Source organism: Pseudophryne corroboree, chromosome 1 (assembly GCF_028390025.1).
Source record: "Pseudophryne corroboree isolate aPseCor3 chromosome 1, aPseCor3.hap2, whole genome shotgun sequence".
NCBI lineage: Eukaryota > Metazoa > Chordata > Amphibia > Anura > Myobatrachidae > Pseudophryne > Pseudophryne corroboree.
The window spans coordinates 351,300,759-351,319,358 of record NC_086444.1 but is presented as its reverse complement, the minus strand read 5'-3'; the positions used below and the strand labels follow the sequence as shown (position 1 = coordinate 351,319,358).

The 18,600-nt window shown below is 44.3% G+C and overlaps 1 protein-coding gene and 1 long non-coding RNA gene across 10 annotated transcripts in view; one reads left to right on the top strand and one right to left on the bottom strand.

Moving 5' to 3' along the window:
- Nucleotides 1-18,600, bottom strand: part of ARVCF (ARVCF delta catenin family member) — a 1,509,311-nt gene that overhangs the window by 540,219 nt on the left and 950,492 nt on the right. For all 9 annotated transcript variants that reach the window (XM_063964728.1, XM_063964731.1, XM_063964729.1 and 6 more), the window contains one exon: nt 18,448-18,515. The gene's annotated coding sequence lies outside the window, so the exon portion shown is untranslated. The remainder of the gene's footprint in view (nt 1-18,447; nt 18,516-18,600) is intronic.
- Nucleotides 1-18,600, top strand: part of LOC135070123 (uncharacterized) — a 182,686-nt gene that overhangs the window by 7,975 nt on the left and 156,111 nt on the right. The gene's annotated exons all lie outside the window — the stretch shown is intronic.

Below are 18,600 nucleotides of genomic sequence, written 5' to 3'. Positions count from 1 at the left end.
TGGCGCTGTAGAGATAGAGAGGAGGAGGTCCTAGAAATATGGGGAAAATGTTGCTAAAATGATGCGGGGGGTGGATGGCACTGGAGATACGTGGGGAAATGGCGCTGGAGAGAGATGGAGGATGAAGCCTCGGATCATTTTGCGATGGTTTTAGGCATTGGCCAGCCTGCGTAAGCTGAAGCTTACACAGGCTGACAGCCGGACTTGTGTACAAATATGAATTAGGCCTTATGTTTGATATTATCAGCAATTAATAATTTTCAATAGCTTTGAGATTGTATTATTTTAAAGCATGACATGTCATGCACAATGAGTATGAGGCCTTAGTATGAGGCCTGGAGCACACAGCTCTGATTATTAAAATGTAACGGAGAGAACTGAGTGTTGTGGGTTAAAACTGCATCAGCAGAAAAACCAAACACGCTGCACTTTATTTGTTGTGGTTTTCAACAGGACCGGTACATTTCATACTGCAGCACCATACTTATATAAGGAGAGGGTAAACTGTACCATTAACATACAGCACATTGCATTTAGAGAAAACAAACCTCTTTCTCTAGTGAATTAAGAATAGATGGGGTTAGAGAACAGGCTGAAAAGTGGAGTAATGCTTCCAACCATAAAATAGATTTATTTATATAGAAAGAGAGGGTGTGTATAATGCTAAATGGTCTACTGAGCAGCTTGAGGATGATTCCTTGACAAGTTGCAGTGTATTATTAAACTTCCTTCTTTACCTGCAAGTTTTAACCTAGATGTTTTTATTCACAAACTAAGCTAATGGATTTCTGAGGGAATAAAGTCACTGTGATAATGAGACACCTCTAACACCTGAAAATATGCAGTATCTCTCTCATTAATGGCGGGGGGAAAAAAAACCTCTTCGTACATTTAGCAATATTTAAAATTCCAAGGAAGGATTTAAAATCCACTGATTCTGACTTGTATGTATTTGGACACGCATGTAAGGTTGCCCGCAAGACTACTAAGCAGCAGTTCCACTAAACTCAATATACCACAGAACTGCATACATGAGCCATTTCCACAGGGTAATGCTTTCTGCTTTTCTTTTCTCCATCCAGTTTATAATTACTATAATCACAGCTGATACAAGTAATCAAGTTTAATAAAAATATTTTTCAAATATTAATCAGGCCAATCAAGGATAGAATCCAATCCACACCTTTGATCTAGGTGAATAAGAAATGGGATGAGGGTTTAGGAGAGTTTTATGTTTGTATGTAGTACTACAGATTTTAGCGGCCCTGCAGGTTTCCCAGCTACAGCGCGAACAGCCCAGCCTGTCATAGCCTAGTGCTGGTTAGGGTTATTGAATTGTAACACCACGCTACAATGACCCTCACACTGATACTTCATAGTTGCCTACCCTCTCGCATTCTGCAGGAGACTCCCTGAAAGAACAGCAATCTCCCTGACTCCCTGAACAGTCCAGCAATCTCCCTGATTGCACCTTGTTCCCATTATGCAGCTGTTACATTTTTTGGGGGGAATGAGAGATACATACATTGAAATGGGCTCATCAGTGCCATTTCCCTACATTGGTTATAAGGCACAATGATCCCTATGGCTACATTTAAATAAGGTTTCTCGTGGCCACTTACAGTATATGGAACCTCTTGTAAATCACAATACACAAACAAATCCTGAAAAATATCAATGTCTTTTCTTCAACAAGTAGATCTTACTAAAGCTGGGCATCAGGCATGTGCAGTAAGGGGAGGCAGTGCTTCCCCTGTAATTTATGATTAAATAATACAAAGAAGATACTTATGACACAGATTCTGTGTCATAAGTATCTGCTTTTGCCTTTATATTATTTAAATCATTTGTAGCACAAAAAAAAAGAAAAGATTTCAATGTGTTTGGAGGCACCGCTGTTGGTGCCTCTGGCTGTCAATAAGGAACAGGGGGTGGGGCCAAACATTGGGCAGTAAAAGCCCATTGAAAAAAGGCCTATATGCAAAACCTAATAGCAGTGCCTCTGTGACAGGGCGTGCTATCAGCCCATATGAAAGCAAGCCCCTGTCACTATGGATGATGTGATTAGGCAGTGGGCAGTGCCAGACTGGCTACCCGCAACAAAGCACCAAACTCTCGGGGCTGGCTGACGCGAGCATTAGACCCCCCCCCCCCCCCCCAGTGGCGGCCAATAATAAACACCCCCAGCTGGAGTTTAAAGCCGCGGTGGGTGCATATGCATCATATGCTGGGAGAGCAGTCCTGCAGCAGAGGTCACCCGCTCTGCTACCCTGCTGCTGGGTCCACCATTACTACCACTGCACTTGTCAAACTGACAGGCAGCGGCGTGGACAATGTGATCAGCGGCGCCTGCTCGTTACTCACAGTCTGGCTGGCTGTGTCCCAGGCGTCTGACCTGCTGGGTGGGTTTCAGCGCCGGGGCCTGCCATGCGGTACTTAGTTAGCAAGCTGCCGCTGCAAGGTTTCCGAGCAGCATTAAAGAAGACCGGAATGGGTGAGGACACATACAGTTCGCCGGAAGCGGAGGCTCCATTGCAGGATGTTGTAATTGCCATGGCCTAGAGGGACTCTGCTGGAGCTTAGGCTGCATGTGAGAGAGGATGTGTTGTGCAGAGTGGGCTCACCTAAGCAACTCACAGCCAACCCAGAGAGAGTGAGCTAAAGTACCAGGACTTCAGGCTGAAGGTGGACTCCAAATAGCAGCAGCCAGAAGGTAATGTAATGCAACCCTAATCCTAACCCCCCCCCCCAGCCTAACCCCAACTCCCCCGAAGGCCTAACTCTAACCCAACCACCCCCCGCAGCCTAACCCTCCCTTTCTGCAGTCTGACCCTAACCCTCCCCTCCCACAGCCTGACCGTAACCCTCCCCTCCCGCAGCCTGACCCTAACCTCCCCCTCCGGCAGACTGACCTTAACCCTTCCCTCCCACAGCCTAACACTAACCCTCCCCTCCTGCAGCCTAACCCTCCCTTCCCACAGCCTAACGCTCCCCCTCTCCCTCTTCCCCCCAACAGCCTTACCCTCCTCGGCATACTTACATTCAGGATTCTGGCGCTGGCATTCTGACAGGTGTCAGGATTCCGGCGCTGGTCTCCTGATGGCTGGCATCCATACGTTGGGAAGCCAACTGCATCCTGCTGATATGATGTTTGTACTACTACCCGAAACCAGTACCTACCACTAATATGATCACATAGATTATAGATTATTTCTGTTGAAGTGTTGGTAGGGGCAGCGGCAGTAACGGGGATTAAGTCGGCGGTGATAGGAGTCATCGTCGGTACTCAGAGAACATTTTGACTGCAGTGCCTTACCAGCCACTGACCTCACCGCATGCCACTGCTGGGCATACACTATACAATTATTTGTTAAATTATCTATCAGAGCTGGCTGGTTGGAATGAAAATCTAGAAATGGATGGGCGCAAATGATAATTGACCATTTGCTCCCAAACACTGAAGAGCAGACAAAAACTGTTGTTCATGCAAATTGCTTAAAGCCGTGATTTAACCTATTTGTCAGAATCACAGGTTTTGCCCATTTTCCAGTGTTTGGCAGCAAATGGACGATCATCATTTGCTCTCATCCATTACCAGATTTTCATTCCTATCAGCCAGATCTGGCAGATAACTGTATAGTGTAGTGAGGTGTGGTCGTGGTGTAGAGGGCAGAGTGTGATTCCTGATTAGTAAAAAAAACCAAACAAACACTGAGCAACATCCCCAAACAGGTAATTTCAACTTTAAACTTGTCATTTATGTTGTACGGTCTAGACATGGCTACTAATAACAAGTGCACAGACAAAATTCTTAAAATTCTTAAAGCTATGTGTGCAAATGCTAGGAGCTTAAGAGACAAAATTCCAGAGCTAATTGCGATAATGACAAGGGATAACCTGGATTTTGTGGCAATAACAGAGTCATGGTGCAATGAGAATCATGACTGGGACATGACTATACCAGGATACAATTTATTTAGAAAGGATAGAATAGGAAGAATAGGAGAAGGGGTAGCAATGTATGTAAGAAAGAGCATAAATGCTACTTTAATACAAAATATTGAAGACAAAACTGAGGCCCTTTGGGTCACCATAGAAACCAGGGAGAAGGAAATTATTTGCATTGGGGTGATCTATAGACCACCAGGCCAGGAACCTTTTGCTGGACATCACTAAAATGGCTTTAAAAGGAGAAGTCATAATCATGGGAGACTTTAATTTACCTGATGTAAATTGGGAGGGGTCTTTTACAAGTTCAGCTACAAGTGGCAAATTTATACATTCCTTACAGGGAGCATTTCTCAAGCAATTGATGAGGGAGCCCACTCGCAAAGACTCAATATTAGATTTAATTCTTACAAATGGTTATAGGATATCCGACATATATATGGGTGAGCACCTGGGATCCAGTGATTATCAAGCAGTATGGTTTAGTAAAAAGACAGGATCCAACTCCTGTCACACAAAAACAAAGGTGTTGGATTTTAGAAATGCTGACTTTGCAAAATGGGGAGATGTTTAAGTTATTCTTTGGTGGACTGGAGGAACTTGGAAGGAGTGCAGGAGAGGTGGGAAAAACTGAAAAGTGCAATACTAAGTACAACTGACCTTTGTATCAAAAGGGTTAGGAAAAGCACCAGGAAAAGGAAGCCAGTGTGGTTCACAAAAGAAGTATCAAATAGTGTGAAAGCAAAAAAGATGGCTTTTAGGAAATACAAACAGACTCAAAATAATAACGACAAAGAGGTGTATCTTGACAGATGTAAGGATGCTAAGAAAGTGATTAGACGTGCAAAGGCAGAAGCTGAGGAAAAAATGGCCCAGTCAGTAGATAAAGGGGGCAAAACTTTTTTTAAGTATATAAGTGAAAGGAAAAAATCAAATGGAGGAATAATAAGACTTAAGACAGAGAGTGAGCATTAGGTGGAGGGAGACAAGGCAATAGCAGATCACCTAAATAATTATTTTTGCTCAGTATTTACTACAGAAGTAGGTATAGGGCCACAGTTAAGTTGCAAGGACATTCATGAAAATAAGGTAGATGAAAGTACATTAACAGAGGAGAAGGTCCTAGCAGAACTTTTAAAATTAAAAGTGGATAAATCAATGGGATCAGATGGAATACATCCAAGGATACTCAAAGAGCTAAAAGATGTGCTGGTTACACCTTTAACAGAATTATTTAACCAGTCACTAAATACAGGTGCTATTCCAGAGGACTGTAAAAGAGCAAATGTAGTTCCACTTCACAAAAGTGGAAGCAAGGAAGAAGCAAGTAACTACAGACCAGTAAGCCTTACATCAGTAGTAGGGAAAGTAATGGAAAAACTATTAAAAGAAAGAGTTGTGGAATATCTTAAATCAAACAACTTACAGGATCCAAAACAGCATGGATTTACTGGTGGGAGATCATGCCAAACAAATCTTGACTTTTTTGACTCTGTGACGAAAATAATAGATCAAAGGGGAGCTGTAGATGTAGCATATCTAGACTTTAGTAAGGCATTTGACACTGTCCCACATCGCAGACTGCTAAATAAACTTGAAAGCGTGGGGGTAGATTATAACACAGTTAAATGGATAAGAACCTGGTTGCAGGATAGGAAACAGACAGTTGTAGTTAATGGAGTGCAATCTATGAAGGGAAATGTTACCAGTGGAGTACCCCAGAGATCTGTACTTGGTCCAGTTCTCTTTAATATCTTTGTTGGTGACATTGCAGATGGTATTGAAGGGAAGGTATGCCTTTTTGCAGACGATACAAAGAGATGCAACAGGGTAGACACACCGGGAGGGGTAAAACAAATGATTGATGACCTAGGTAGGCTTGAGAAATGGTCAAGAACGTGGCAACTACACTTTAATGCTAAAAAATATAAAATCCTGCACTTGGGTCTCAAAAACCCAAAGGCTAAATATAGTATCAAGGGTACTATAATGGAAACTACTGAGGAGGAAAGGGATTTAGGAGTCACTATTTCAAGTGACTTGAAGGCAGGAAAGCAATGCAACAAAGCAATGAGAAAGGCAAATCAGATGCTTGGTTGCATAGGGAGAGGAATCGGTAGCAGGAAAAAAGAAGTGATAATGCCACTATATAGGTCATTGGTGCGGCCCCATCTGGCATACTGTGTCCAGTTCTGGAGACCATATCTCCAAAAGGATATAAATACATTAGAGAGTGTACAAAGAAGGGCAACTAAAATGGTGCATGGCCTACATCACAAAATTTACCCGGAAAGGCTAAAAGATCTTAACATGTATAGTTTGGAGGAGAGAAGGGAAAGGGGGGACATGATAGAAACTTTCAAATATATCAAGGGTCTTAAAGTTCAGGAAGGAAACATTCTTCAAAGGAAGAGAAGTATTAGAACTCGAGGACATACACTGAGACTGGAGGGGGGGGGGGGAGGTTCAGGGGAAATTTAAGGAAAAATTACTTCACAGAAAGGGTAGTGGATAAGTGGAATAGCCTCCCATCAGAGGTGGTAGAGGCTAAGACTGTAGAGCAATTTAAACATGCTTGGGATAGGTATATGAATAGCCTTACAAAGAATTAAGGTTCAAAAAGGGTTGAGATTGCCTAAAGGATAAAAAAAAGGGGCAGACTAGATGGGCCAAGTGGTTCTTATCTGCCGTCAAATTCTATGTTTCTATGTAAGTGTATGCCTAGCTTAACTTTGGGGCTCATTTACATTTGGATGCATGTCATATTTATGATACGCCTCTCAGATGTAACAGTACATGTCCGCACTGATAGGTGTTACTTTCACAATCTCCCTAAAATGCTTTTTCAAAAGTAGGCAAGCTATGTGATACTTGCATCACCTTTGGGGGACGGGGGTAATTTTGTGCTGTGATTTATATTTTAAACACACTTCCAGGCATTGAGCAAAAAAATAGATATGCTTCCTGAGAGTCACATGTACACAGTGTCTGACTGGGGCATGAAGGGCCCACCAGGGGAATGTAGTGATAGAGGTCCATGTTTAGGGGTGTGGCCAGCCTTCAGAGGGGATGTGCCCAGCTGCCAAAGAGGCTAGGCTAACCATTAGAGAGTGCATGGTTTGGGCCCCTTAATAAATAAATACAGTAAACACTGCTAGTGCATGCATAATAATGTACCAGATTAATAACTGCACTGTAGATAACACACCATAGTCCTGTGCAGTATAAGGTAACATATATATAATGTATAATTCAAATGCACATTCTGTAACCTGGTCCCTAAAGGAGGAGGTGGGGGCCCAAGACATTGGGGCCCACCCGGGGGTTTCCCCTTTGCCCCTGTGGGCCAGTCCAACCCTGCCTGTACATATAGAGCATTTACTGTGTATGGTCTATACTTGCACAGCCCTTTCATCCCCTGTTACACCTCTCCAGACATAAAGTGGAAGTCAGGGCTGTGTAAAAAAAGCACAATATGGCACTAATATGGGATATAAAATGAATTAAGGCATTATTATGGGGCATAAAATGAACAACTGCTTTGGAAAGAGGGGTCTCTTTGGAAGCATTGGTGCATAGGCCCTTTAAAATTATGCAAATGGGGTCCACAAAGTTCTGGCTACACCACTGCACCTGGTGGTCTTGCCCTAACATTTCATTGAGCAAGGTCCAGGTTCTCAGCACGTTATTTCTTCTTCTACAGTTTATTAGTATCACATATACTAGAGGTGGCTTGTTTCATCTCTGTAACCATATAGTACATCTGGTTTATGGCTCGTATGGAGAAAATAATTTACCATTTGTACAAGAAGAATTACTCATTACATATCTGGGCTCTATAGCTCCTAAGTCAACCCCTGCAATTGACCAATAGATTAAAAATTGCATGCCTCCTCCCATACTCCTTACTATTCTTTTTTCATACTATATTCAGAACCTTGTGCCTCGATTACAGAAGCTTGGATTATGCCCCTTGTACTACAGAAAACTACTCCAAATCTACAGATTTGGAGGTGACAACCAGACCCCTGTCTTCTTTACCCCATACTAAAGTTAGCCACACAATACTTGAAGTTGATACTTAATATTTCAATCTCGTTTATGTTTTCTATAGATTTGTTGGACTTGCATTTTCTACACTTCATACATTGTTGTACCTTAGCGGGTCATCTACTGTGTTCTATGATCGTTATCTGTAAAAGCTTGAATGTGTATATCAATAAAAACTAAGTTACAAACATGTGACTGTGCCCACAAATGTATGTAGAGGGGATTGTAGTAGATATTGGAGATATCTGCTGAGTTTCATTGTTTCCGTTCGCAGCAAAAGCAGCTCCCATGGGGACTGTTCCGGAGCTTTGCCCCAGCATTTCCATATGGCATTAGCCGCTGTAGCCTGTGGGCTAAATTGCACAAATTAGCTCCATTTCCAGATGGTAGACAGTAGCTTACGCCATCCCCAGACCACATCAGTTATTGTATCCTGTGGGCAACTTTCTGCAAGAGTTACCAGGACAGGGGTCCGTAGACCATCAACAGATCCAGAAAGAGAAATAAGGTGATCACATTGATGATCAATTCACTTCTAATATACCACACTCACAGGTTACTTTCGATTTAAATTTGAGATGTTTTTATGTAAGTAAATATTAATCCATGGTTCTTGGCGTTACCCGAGGAGCACCCGTACCAGATACAATAAAAAGTGACAGGACCATTTTTGTAGTTTATTAAATTCTACCCACTGGAGGTGCAATACAAATTTTGATCCGATTGTCCGTTTGGGCATTATCGTTCACGCAATGCAAGCCACGCATCGTGATGACGTCAATGGCCAGTATTTACTAAAAATCCGAGTTTTGCCGATTTGTGTTTTTTTTTCTAAGTCCCAATCCGGGAATTCACTAAGCAGAAAACTCGGCAGTGTCTGGTCTTTTTGTAATGGTTTGATTGGCAAAGTTCTGAAATACGAATGAATAGACCATCGGTCAAACGCGGCTGTTATTTCATACAATACGGGTATTCACTATTCATTCGTATTTGGGTGTTAGTCTCTGAGTGCTCAAGTGCGGGTCTATTTTTTTTCGATTCGTTAAAAAAAGCAGGAAAAAAATAGACCTCCTTTTTCCAGTCGAGTTTGGATAACCATGCACGGATCAGTGAGATCTGTGCATGGTTATCTATGGGAAAGGGTGTGTTTAGTGTCAAAAGTGATAAAAAAAAATTGTGTGGGGTCCCCCCTCCTAAGCACAACCAGCCTCTGGCTCTTTGAGCCGGTCCTGGTTGACAAAATATGGGGGGGAAAATGACAGGAGTTCCCCCATATTTCATCAACCAGCACCGGGCTCTGCGCCTGGTCCTGGTTCCAAAAATACGGGGGACAAAAAGCGTAGGGGTCCCCCGTATTTTTAAAACCAGTACCGGGCTCCACTAGCCAGGTACATAATGCCACAGCCGGGGGACACTTTTATAATGGTCCCTGCGGCCCTGGCATTACATACCCAACTAGTCACCCTTGGCCGGGGTACCCTGGAGGAGTGGGAACCCCTTAAATCAAGGGGTCCCCCCTCCAGCCACCCAAGGGCCAGGGGTGAAGCCCGAGGCTGTCCCCCCCATCCAAAGGCGGCGGATGGGGGGTTGACAGCCAAGTGTAAAAAATGTGAATATTGTTTTTAGTAGCAGTACTACAAGTCCCAGCAAGCCTCCCCCGCAAGCTGGTACTTGGAGAACCACAAGTACCAGCATGCGGTGGAAAACCTGGGCCGCTGGTACCTGTAGTACTACTACTAAAAAAATACCCCCCAAAAAACAGGACACACACACGGTGAAAGTATAAGTTTATTACATACATGCACACCTCCATACATACATACATACTTACCTATGTTCCCACGAGGCTCGGTCCTCTTCTCCATGTAGAATCCTTGGGGGACCTGTGAAAAAAATTATACTCACCTAATCCAGTGTAGATTCTGTCCTTTGTATAATCCACGTACTTGGCAAAACAAAAAAACGGAAACCCGACCACGCACTGAAAGGGGTCCCATGTTTACACATGGGACCCCTTTCCCCGACTGCCAGGACCCCCCCTGACTCCTGTCAAAGAGGGTCCCTTCAGCCAATCAGGGAGCGCCACGTCGTGGCACTCTCCTGATTGGCTGTGTGCTCCTGTAGTGTCTGTGAGGCAGCACACGGCAGAGATACAATGTAGCGCCTATGCGCTCCATTGTATCCAATGGTGGGAACTTTGCGGTCAGCGGTGAGGTTACTTTCGGTCAACCGCTTGACCGCAAAGTTCCCACCATTGGATACAATGGAGCGCATAGGCGCTACATTGTATCTCTGCCGTGTGCTGCCTCACAGACACTACAGGAGCACACAGCCAATCAGGAGAGTGCCACGACGTGGCGCTCCCTGATTGGCTGAAGGGACCCTCTTTGACAGGAGTCATCGGGGGTCCTGGCAGTCGGGGAAAGGGGTCCCATGTGTAAACATGGGACCCCTTTCAGTGCGTGGTCGGGTTTCCGTTTTTTTGTTTTGCCAAGTACGTGGATTATACAAAGGACAGAATCTACACTGGATTATGTGAGTATAATTTTTTTCACAGGTCCCCCAAGGATTCTACATGGAGAAGAGGGCCGAGCCTCGTGGGAACATAGGTAAGTATGTATGTACGGAGGTGTGCATGTATGTAATAAACTTATACTTTCACGGTGTGTGTGTCCTGTTTTTTGGGGGGTATTTTTTTTAGTAGTAGTACTACAGGTACCAGCGGCCCAGGTTTTCCACCGCATGCTGGTACTTGTGGTTCTCCAAGTACCAGCTTGCGGGGGAGGCTTGCTGGGACTTGTAGTACTGCTACTAAAAACAATATTCACATTTTTTACACTTGGCTATCAGCCCCCCATCCGCCGCCCTTGGATGGGGGGGGGGGACAGCCTCGGGCTTCACCCCTGGCCCTTGGATGGCTGGAGGCGGGGACCCCTTGATTTAAGGGGTTCCCACTCCTCCAGGGTACCCCGGCCAGTGGTGACTAGTTGGGTATGTAATGCCAGGGCCGCAGGGACCACTATAAAAGTGTCCCCCGGCTGTGGCATTATGTTCCTGGCTAGTGGAGCCCGGTGCTGGTTTTAAAAATACGGGGGGACCCCTACGCTTTTTGTCCCCCGTATTTTTGGAACCAGGACCAGGCGCAGAGCCTGGTGCTGGTTGATGAAATATGGGGGAACCCCTGTCATTTTTTTCCCCATATTTTGACAACCAGGACCGGCTCAAAGAGCCCGAGGCTGGTTGTGCTTAGGAGGGGGGACCCCACGCATTTTTTTTCAGAATTTTAAAGACTTTAAACACCTTTTTAAGGTACACAATGAAGCCCTGCTTGGCTCTCACAGATCCGGCCAGGATTCCTTGTGTTTTGTCAGGCAGTGTTTTACTCATCACTCCCGTAAAACACTGCCTGACATTACGAATCACATCGACATCGGAAAATACGAATTGTGAAAAGTCGGCAGCTTAGTGAATGACCGTCACAGGATTCAAAAAGTTGCAGTAAAATGCACCCGATACCTTTCGAGATCAAACACCCTTCAAAACGGCAAAAACACGAATATTTGTAAATATACCCCATTATGTCAACCCCCTGTTCATCCCCTTAGGGGAGGTTTATTAAAATTCTAATTATGAATTTTTCCCGGGTGGTCTTCAGTTTGTCGGCTGTCGGGATCCCGGCGCACAGTATACCGGTGCCGGAATCCCGACAGCCGGCATACCGACACCTTTTCTCCCTCTTGGGGGTCCACGATGCCCCTGGAGGGAGAATAGATGGCGTGGCGCGCGTAGCGTGCGAGTGCAGCGAGCCCGCAAGGGGCTCATTTGTGCTCACCCAGCTGTCGGTATGACGGCGGTCGGGATTCCGGCGCCGGTATGCTGGCCGCTGGGAGCCCGGCCGCCGCCGGCATACCCTACTACACCCATTATTCCTATCTCTCACCTGAAGACTGTCTATGTTAGATTTCATCTTCCTAACATATCGGGAAGTAAGAGAATTAGTGATGTGTCAGTCAGTCAGTCAGTGAGTGAGTGAGTGAGTGCGGGCGTTCGGATAGATAGATAGATAGATAGATAGATAGATAGATAGATAGATAGATAGATAGATAGATAGATAGATAGATAGATAGATAGATAGATAGATAAGAAATTCAAATTATCGGATCTAGGACCCAACAATTCAAAAGCATGCCCTTAATAAACTAAAAGCAAAACAGAGCATAAAATCAGCACAAAGGTATCATTATTAAAGTGCAGCACATATAACATATATGTAGCAGTAGCAAATTGTTTGAAAGGCAGCAGTAGGCACAATGCCACATGACCTGCTTATTGCTTAGCAAAACATGAATGAGCATCAGTAAAATTGCTGATGCACTAAATGTGAGCTATAAATGCCTTAGCATACACAGTTATACAGTATCACTTGTCACTGTGGGCTGTGGATAGTGTTGCTCATACACTTCATGTCAGATTGTACTTTATATTAGGGTAGAATGACCCTAGAAACCAAATTATCTGTAAACAACTCACTGCCACTAGTAAGACAGATGCCGGTCTCAACAGCACGCCCAAAGAGAATTAAGCAGGAGCCTGACCATGTTTTTTGACACAGAAATACACGAACCAATCCTCTCCATTCTGCTCTGGAACTATTACACGTGCTTTTCAGTAACAAAGAGCTGCAATCTTAAAGCTTTCTACATACAAAAAGATCTTAATTCCTGCAAAGACAAAGCCTACATTTAATACCGTGAATATTACATGAAAATACATGATTAATTAATTTATTATTTGTACATTTTGATGCTTCAGTCAGTCACCCTTAAAGTACACTCCACTTAAATCAATACTTTTGTCAAATTTTTTTCCATTGCTCAGAACATTTTTTCAACTCATCTTCGTTGATACCTTTTAGTACATTTGCCCTTTTTTGTTTCACCTCTTCAATCTCAGCAAAATGTTTTCCTTTAAGATCTCTTTTTATCCAAGGAAATAAAGAAAAAGTTGCATGGGGCGAGATCGGGTAAATATGGTGGGTGAGGCAAATGTTGTTTTTGGTTATAAATTGCTTAACACTCAGTGCTGTGTGGTCAGGTGCATTGTCATGAAGGAGTACCCAGTCACCTGTTCACCACAATTAGGGACTTTTTTCCTCAAATCGTGACGCAACCTTTTCAAAACTTCCAAATAAAAACTTTGATTGACAGTTTGACCCTGGAGTACAACTTCTGAGTGCATAATCCTTCTCACATCAAACAAACATATGAGCATTGATTTTACATTTGACTTCACTAAAAATAGGCGAAAGAGTGAATAACTGATTGGAAAAAAAAATCACTGCAGTCAAATGCTACCTTCACCCGCAACGTCGGCGGAAATACTGGCTCAGAAGGGTTCCACAATGATTCACCTAGCGTACTACAAGCACCCCACGAACGCGATTGCTGTTTCTTTTGGGTACCCCCTCATATTTGTGCATATTATGTAAGAGCAAGTGAAATAGGGTTTATGTTTGAACCCCTAGACAAGGCCCCTGTACATTCTTAGGGATCTATTTATCATTGATGGTTCAGTGGCGCAATACATAATACACATGCACCAATATTTCACAATCTGGGGCTCCAAAGTGTATGGTTTAGTTCTCTGTCCAGCAGTCTTATACTGACAATGAATGGTAACCAGTAATATGTGCACGTGTGAGCACACAGAAATTTCACTTAGACCACAACTCCCGTAGAGGTCTATGGTGATGGCAGTAAGTGACACAAAATAGGTTTTGACATGAGAAATCACTGCTTTCTCCAGTGTAAACATTTTGTTAAATTGAAAGAAAGTATATATATATATATATATATATATATATGTACTTTTGTGCAGCCCGGCACTCCCTGGAGTAATGCAATATGTGGCCCGGGTGCCCTCCGCAGTGGAATGTAGATAAAGAATTCAGTGGCACTCGACTTATGGTGTCAAAAATAGTGTATTAAAGCATCACAATACACAAATGCTTCCGACGTTTCGGGGGCCCGCAGCCCCTTTTTCAAGGTGTAAGTGACATGTGCAGCTAACTTACCTTAAATAATGTGTGGAAACCTGCCAGTGAAGTGAGGAGGGACGCCTTCGACCCTGGACATCCGGGTCGCGCTGCGTATGACGTCGGGTTGCTATGGTAGCAGCCGTCGCGTCGGATCGCGCTGGCCGGGGCTGTCAGGAAAGTGCAGAAAAGAAAATCAAGTGATGATATATACCACCGTTAACCCGTGTGACAAATATGTGTTTATGTTTACCATAAAAATGCACAAAAGTATGTAATGGCCATATTTACACAATACAGCTTGTAAAAATCTATTGTAAAATACAGGAGCATATTAGGGACATTAGGGTGGTAATTACCCAAGGGGGAATACATGTTATGGGGCTCTCTACTCTCAACAATCGTAAAGGCTACACCTATTTTATTCATGCATGAGAGAGAACCCCAAAAAAATAGATAGTGCACATGCTTTAAATATAAGTGCCCAGACAGACAATCTAATACAACTCCATGCATAAAAGTACCCCAAAATGTGCCATGCAGGAAAGGCTGCCACCAGACATATTAAAACACCGCACATAGACTCTCTGGTGCAATATAGTATGAAGAATCAATAAGTAATGATAATCCTCCAATTTCGGTTCTACAAAGTCCCAAATGGAATCTCTCGTAGACACTCGTTGCTAATAGTTCACCTTGAAGCAGATAAGTAGTCCCAACTGGATCATGTCTTGCTATGGAAGAGAATTCCAAGATATTTTCTCATTTAATCCCGTTGGACTGGTCGTATTTAATTTGAATATCCATCTTGCTTCTAATTTGAGTAGTTTGGCACCTCTATCCCCTTCCCCGGATAGAGTCTGGTATGTGATCTATGATGATATGCTTGAAAGTATTGAGTGGATGTTTCATCTCTGCGAAATGTCTGGCTACTGGTTGGTGAGCTTTTTTACCTGTCAATGCTTGGTTTATGGCTGACCTATGAAGGGCCATATGTTCTCTGACGGTCCTGGTCGTTTTGCCCACGTAGCCTTTACCGCATGGACACAATATCAGATAAATTATGAATTTGGAGGTACAGGTCAAAACATGTCTGATGTGTCCCACCTGATCAGAAAAAGGAAATTTGAAAGAGGCCCCAGTAAGCATATGCGAACACGTAGTGCATTCCAAGAACCTGTAACATCCAGGGAATTTGGTCAAAAAACGTAGTTGGGGATGCACTAGTAAAACCTGTTATGTCCGAGTGGACTATGCTATCTTTGATGTTTCTTCCTCTCATAAAGCAGGACATGGGTCTCTTAGACTTAAAACATTTCAAATTATCATCGGTGGTGACAATAGGACACAGCGCTCTTACTGCTCGTTGAATAACGGGGCTTACGATTGTTGAGAGTAGAGAGCCCCCATAACATGTATTCCCATTTGGGTAATTACCACCCCAATGTCCCTAATATTCTCCTGTATTTTACAATAGATTTTTACAAGCTGTATTGTGTATATATGGCCATTACATACTTTTGTGCATTTTTATGGTAAACATAACCACATATTTGTCACACGGGTTAACGGTGCTATATATCATCACTTGATTTTCTTTTCTGCACTTTCCTGACATCCCCGCCCAGCGCGATCCGACGCGGCGGCTGCTACCATAGCAACCTGACGTGTGGACACGTGACGTCATACGCAGCGGGACCTGGAAGTCCAGGGAGCGCGGCGGTGACGGAGTGGCCGAAGGCGTCCCTCCTCACTTCACTGGCGGGTTGCCACACATTATTTAAGTTAGCTGCACATGTCACTTACACCTTGAAAAAGGGGCTGCGGGCCCCGAAACGTCGGATGCATTTGTGTATTGTGATGCTTTAATACACTATTTTTGACACCATAAGTTCCGGAGTGCCGCTGAATTCTTTATATATAAATATATATATAATATATATAATTATATATATATAAAATTATCTGTCATTCTGTGACTGTGTGGAAAACGCTGGGCATGGCTAGGAGATCTCATTGGGTTAGCAGCAGGTCGATCACTCCCAGTCCACAGCTATTTGTGCGAGAAACGCCCTCTCACACAGGTTACATCCAATGGGAGGCTCTGCCCTTTGGCTGCTGTGTGTTCCCAGAGCAGGATTAACAATTGGGCTGATGGAGCTGCAGCTCCAACTCCACACCCCAAAATAGGGCCACTGCATCTGCAGCAACGTACCCTCCAACAATTTACACAAAAACAATTGGTTCAAATTCAAAAAGTGGGTGTGGCAATGGGTAAAGAGATGTGGTCACGCCCCTTTTCCTATACTTTCAATGGAAATTTGGAGAGCCAGAAATAGAAGAGCGGTACAGACCATAAATAAAGGGACTGCACCTGCCAAAAAGGTACAGCTGGAGGGTATGCCACTGCATCTGAAGCAAGTCTCTGTGCTGTAGATAGGGGAAAAAAAATCCTTTTACTGCAGTGTCCTATGTCCTGCTGCCAGTCCATCTGCCCCCTCCGGCATCAACAATCCCCACTCCCTAGCCGCGGCGCAGGTGGAACAAAAGCTGCTGTGGCCACCGGCATAGATGTGTATGAAAGCGGCGCAGCGGAAGGCTTTCATAGCCTTCCCTGCGTGCATACTTTGAGCCCCGGAGCCTCCTCTGCGCGTGATGTCACAGAAGTGCCTCTCTGCAACGGCTGCGCACAGATCCCCAGAGGCCCTGACTCTGCAACACAGCACCTGGGCTGTCGGCCTGGAAGCCCCGAGATGGCTAATGTAACGGAGAGAGTGGGTGGGTAATGTCTGGACGGTGAATCAATGTAAAAGGTGCCAGTGCTGTGCTGAGGGTGTGCAGTGTCACTGACACTGCACAGCATTCTCACCTTTTACACTGATTCAGCTCCGGCGCTAAGGGCTGCTGGGAGCTGTAGTTTATTGAGTGCATCTTCTTCCCTGTAATGCGGCGCGTGGGACACCGGCGCTAAAAATAGTGACTGGCTGCTGTGCGAGTCTCAGAGAGAGCCACTGCCAAAGGGAGAACAGCAGCTTAGCTGCTCCCAGGAGGAGAAGCATGAGAAGCATTATCCACCCCTCTCCCACTCGCAGTACCGCCGGGCCCCATCGGTGGCACCCCCACACACCCCCTCCACCACCCGCAGTGGCTCCGGACCCCCTCCCCCACCCACAGCACCCACACCCGCCCCTCCCCCAGCTACGGCACCCCGTACCCGCCCCTCCCCACCCGCAGCACACCGGCAACCGCTCCTCCCTCACCTGTGGTGCTCCGGACCCCCTCACCCACCTGCGGCACCCACACACCTGCCCCTCCCCCACCCGTGTCACCACCGCACCAGCCCCTCCCCCACTCTCACAACTGCCCCTCCCCCACCCGTGGCACCCCCGGACCTCCTCCCCCATCCGCGTCTCCCCCACACCTGCCACTCCCCAACCACAGCACCTACTAGGTGATTCATCAGGCCCTACGTGCGCTGTTTACACCATTGCAAGGGGCTACGACCCCTTAACCATTGCACGCCCTTTGTCCGTGCAAAATGTAACCACTCACACAATTATGATAGGCGGTAATACTCCATATAATATAAATATTGCAAGCCACAAGGGCGTGCAAGGGTTAAGGGGGCATAGCCCCTTACGACGGTGTGGAGAGTGCCCGTAGGGCATGATGAATCACCTAGTATATATATATATATATATATATATATATATATATACATACATACATACAATTTAAGTCTCTTTATAGGAAAGGTATAACAAATTAACAATAACAACAACACTTAAAGGATATAAAAAGAAATCTACAGCATACTAAGATACCAATTTCAACATTGATCACAATGAAGTCCAAACATATATGGATAAGTAGGTCTATTAATAACTTTATTGAGAATTGGTCATGATCATATATTAAAATGTTATTAACTACAGATTGCCAGTGTCTACCAATACCTGTATGAATCGTTTTCCACGACATTGAAAATATTCTCTCATTAGATTCCATTGTGTATACTGTCAGTAAAATCCTCATAGCAAAAGATGTAACAACAAAATACTGCGTCCTAGATGAAGTCACTCCATCAGCAAGTGATTGGACAGGCCTACAGCAAGCGAACTGATCTACAGTGTATGCTAAGGCACTTCTGCTGCAAGCGTTAAACTTACCATCTAATAACTCTGAGTATATTATAAAAGAACATAAAGATCAACAATACAGCTCATGTTTTTTGTTTAGCTTTTTACAAAGAGAAGCCTTTGAAGAAATAGGTACACTGTGACCCGCACTTCCATCAAATTTGTCCGAGAAAGAAATGGAAATGCATGCCACAGAGTGCACTCAAGCACAATTACATAGAAAACAATCGCTAAGAACAGTAGCATGAAGACATTCTGTAAAATATCTGCACATACCTTTTGCTTTTTAGAATTTTTGGGATTTACGACTAATTTAACCTTTCATTTCTTGGCTATAGATGTATCTGCAAGACAATAAAAAAACAAAAGATCTGTTATGTGACACAGTTGAAACACGTTGACGTAAGAAACCAATTTGTATGCAAATAG